Source organism: Otolemur garnettii, unplaced genomic scaffold (genome assembly GCF_000181295.1).
Source record: "Otolemur garnettii isolate 467f Iridium unplaced genomic scaffold, OtoGar3 scaffold00030, whole genome shotgun sequence".
NCBI lineage: Eukaryota > Metazoa > Chordata > Mammalia > Primates > Galagidae > Otolemur > Otolemur garnettii.
This window is the reverse complement of record NW_003852425.1, coordinates 11,916,584-11,921,148: the sequence shown is the minus strand read 5'-3', so window position 1 is coordinate 11,921,148 and position 4,565 is coordinate 11,916,584. Positions and strand designations below refer to the sequence as shown.

Genomic DNA, 4,565 nt, shown 5'->3' with positions numbered 1-4,565 from the left:
GGATCTTCTAGATAACTTGCTGCAGCTTCTCCATCAGTACTTCGTGCTTCACCTGGAGCTTCTAGGGCATGGGAAAGGCTTCTTTCCTTGAACTTTTTAAACCAACATCTACTAGCACCAAACTTTTTTCTACAGTGTCCTCACCACTCTCAGCCTGAATTGAAGAGAATTGGGGCCTTGCTCTGAGTTAGCATGTGGCTTAAGAGAATGTGGTAGCTGATTTGCTCTTCTATCCAAACCAGGCAAATTCTCTCTATTTCAGCAATAAGGTTGATTTTGCTTCCTTGTCATCAATGTGTTCACTGCAGCGGCACTTGGAATTTTCTTCAAGAACTTTCCCTTTGAATTTACAACTGGGCTAACTATTTGACACAAGAGGCCCAGCTCTCAGCCCATCTCAGCGTTTGACACACCTTTCTCACTAAGCTTAATCATTTCTAGCTTTTGATTTAAAGTAGGAGACATGTGAATACATCCATTCACTTGAACACTTAGCGGCAATTGTAGGGTTATTCACTGGCCTGATTTTAATATCGTTATGTCTCAGAGAACAAGGAGGCCAGAAAGAGGGAGAGAAATAAGGGAAGGGCTGATTATGGAGCAGTCAGAGCAGTCAAAAGACATACAACATTTATCAGTTAAGTTCTCCATCGTAAGAACCATGGGCATGGTTTGCGGCAAAATGATTACAATAGTATCTTTGAAGATCAGTGGTCGCAGATCGTTATACCAGATATTATAATAATATTAAAGTGTAAAGTATTGTGAGGATTACCAAAATGTGAAACAGAGACACAAAGTGAATACATGTGTTGAAAAAATTAAAAAACACCCTGACAGACTTGCTCAATGCAGGGTTGTCATAAATCTCCAATTTATAAAAATATACTATCTCTGAATTCCAGTGTAGTGAAATGCTATAAAATGAGGATGTTTGATTTGCATCTCTATGTAATATCGTATTGCCAATAATATTCATCTTCTGTTTTATAATTTCTTTTCTTTTTATTTGGGTCAAAAACTTTGCCATTATTTTTCCTTATTTCCCAGACTAAAATAATTTCTCTAAACTTTTTGCAAGGTTCTTGTTCTTGTTTTATTCTTAACATCTAAGTTTTACCCCAGCTGGAAATTGCTTTTTACCTACTATAAGATGGTGATCCCGATTTATTTTTCTGCCTACTTGATAGATGGGTTACTAAGCAACAATGACCATTTTCACTCTGAATTGAAATGTCATTATATTCTATATTTGATTTTTATATACATTGGTATCTATGTTTAGATTCATTTTTCTGATGCATAATGTGCTTTGGTATATCTATACCAATACCACATCAATTTTATTTGAAATGTTTTATGCTCTGATCTATTATTTTACAGCTCAGTCTCCCTTTTACCCTACTCTCTTTGCAGAGGTGCCCAACCTTTTGGCTACTCCGGGCCACACTGGAAGAAGAAGAGTTATATTTGGCCATACATTAAATACATGAACCCTAACAAAAGCTGTTGAGCACAAAAAGAAAAAAAAAACAGTTCATGCATAATTTTTTATGAAATCTGTCACTACAGATAAGCCAAACGTCCTCACATAACAATCCTAACTGCATAGTGGCTCATTCAGAGAGTGTTTTTAAATCATCAAGCAGGTATGAGATAACTAATAAAGAAAATGTACATATCTAAGTAATAAGTACATATCTAAAATAAACATTTCTTTAGTTTAGTAGTTTATTTTAGTTTATTTTATCTAAGTAAAATTTGTTTATTTTAGTTTATTTTGTCTAAGTAATAAGTACATATCTAAAATAAACATTTGTTTTTTCTTGATTTTTTATTATACAAGTAAAAGAAAAGTGGGCAACCTAAAACTAGCAGCCTATTTGACATAGTATTTGAGAAAGGAAAGCATCAGTCTTAGTCTGATGGAAGTAGTTGCAATTCCCAGTGAGTTCTTAAAGTGCCTATCAGATATCTTGGTTCTAATTTTACTCTTAATGTGCTTCATTCTTGAAAATAGTTGCTCGCAAATGTAGGTACTGCCAAAAAGGGATGACGTGAATAAGGCACGATTCTGAAGTGGGGGTTGAAGATCGGACGTATAAAAGTTCAATGAAAAGACAAGATCAAAGTTTCTTGAACTTGAACATGAGACTGTACCACTATGTATCCTATTAGAAAATTGGCAGGCAACATATTTATGTCAACTGAAAAGAGAACCAAAAATGTACCAAAATGTCAACTGTCCTCCTAGAAATCTTGAAATCTGTTTTCAAATTCTGTATGAAATAAAAAACCAAGGCTGCATATTTTTTCGCCATCCACAGGACTGTGTTTAGCCAACGTGTTGAAAACCAGACAATTGTTTGTCTTAATTTGAGCTTGCTATGATTTCGGTTTCATTTGGAATGCCTTTGTTTTGAAATGTTGTGTTTATAAGTTGGTTTTCACCTCAAAGACTCATGTTTAATTCATTGAAATGAGCGGTTAAGTCCACTAAAAATGCTAAATCTAGTTCTGGCACAATGTGGTTTTCGATACTATAAATGGCTTGATAATATCTCGCAAATCATAAAATATTTCCAACATTTGTCCTCGACTTAGCCTTCTTACTTCTGAGAAGTAAGTGACGTTGCCATTATCAACACTTTTAAAGAATTCCTGGAATTGGCAGTGATTCAATCCCTTGGCCCTGATGAAACTCACAGACTTAATGATGATTTGTATGACATTATCCATTTTTAAAGCTTTGGCACACAAATTTTCCTGATGTACTGTGCAATGATAGTTCATCAAAAGTGATTTTTTGATGACAGTTGCATTATCTTCTATTAATTTTATATGTCCCTCTCTTTTACCCACCATCACTGGCACACCATCAGTAACTATACCTGATATGTTGACAGTAGCCAAAGAAAATTGCTTTAACATGTTTTTTACTGCTTTGTATAAATCTCTTGATTTAGTTGTGTCTTTTAATGGTGCTAAAGAAGCCATTTCTTCAGTGACATTATATTCATCATTGACACCCCTCTAAGAATGGCAAGTTGAGCTATATTTTGCCATCAGTGCTGTCACCCTTTGCCAAAGCATAAAGTTAAAAATAGTAGTTTTACTGTCTGTAAATTTTTTGAAGGATTTTCCAAATTCTTCAATTCACCTGTCTCACCCGTCCAGTGAAACAAACTGATTTTAGAAACATACCCCTTTTTTCAGGGCAAATTATATTTGCCATGCCTTCCATACATCACTTAACAAACTCACCATCAGTAAATGATTTTGACTTTTTGCTATTAAATATGCTACCACATAAGTAGCTTTTACAGTGGAATCAGTCTGAGTTGCTACTTTTTAACAAATTTTTGTGGAGGAGACAGATTTTTCTTCAGTTCCTTTCTTTTGTCCTGAGGACACAGCCCTTCATACAGGGCGAATTTGGGAGCATGTATTCGCATGTAACGCCTTTTCAAATTATCGTCTTTGAAAAGTTCCACGAATTCAGTAAAATTCATCAGCGCACCTGACTGTTTGCCTTGACAAATAAGCAGTCGTCTGTCCGCTTTTCACTGAACAATCTTCTGCATTCGTAATTTTTCTTTTGTTGGGTTCTGTGTTCTTTTGCAACATTGTAGAAACCATTCTGTGATTAAAACAATAATAACAGATAAGGGACCTTATTTAATTTCATTATAAAAATTAATCTGCAGGAGAACAGAGAGCCCTGCTCCTTCCTTCCACATCTCGGCTGCTGACAGCAGGGCCAGGCGGAGGCTCATTGTAACACGTGGCAGGCGATGTGTGAGGTACCACTGAGGTGTGAAAGGACCTCAATAATCAAATCAGAATGCTCACCTGACTGCTAAATACCATGAAACACACGATGTTGCCCCTGACTGCTAAATACCATGAAACACAAGATGTTGCGATAGTAGGTTGAAATATTACAGATGGATGTGGGGTCCGTCAACTGTCTGCACTTGAACAGAACACAGCAGAAGCCACGCACAGGTGCACAAATCCCGTGTATGTGCGTTTTACACTGCATCTTAAAGTGCCCATCAGATATCTTAGTTCTAATTTTACTCTGCAATACAAGGCTTTTATCTACAAATTGTATATCTAAAAACCATGTAATAGAGTTCCTTAAAAAAAACACACAAAATGAACTCATAATATTTTAAGTAAGTTTACAATGTGACATGTGACCACAGGTTGGACAGCTCTGCTTTATGGGGTAAGAAAATATTATTTTCCTTTATAATTTTCTTTATTTTCTTGAAACATTTCTTCTTCCATATAAAAAAAATACTGTTGAGATTCTACACTTGATCTTAGCCAAAAGGCCGAGAAGTGATAACTGTTGAGATTCTAATTACAAATAGTGCCCAAGAACATACAAGTCACATGAACAGGGGCTATTACAGCTAATAGGTAAATGCACCTATTCCAACTTACATTTAAACTCAACTTCAGAACAAACCTACAGAATCTATCTCATTTGTAACCCGAAGACTGCCTGTAGTAAATTGTTAAATTTTTTTAATTCTATCGGGTTTTTCCATCTA

The 4,565-nt window shown here is 35.4% G+C and overlaps 1 pseudogene; it reads right to left on the bottom strand.

The window, feature by feature from the left end:
* Window positions 1–4,278: 4,278 nt before the first annotated feature.
* LOC111725038 lies at window positions 4,279–4,355 on the bottom strand (annotated as a pseudogene).
* Window positions 4,356–4,565: the final 210 nt, after the last annotated feature.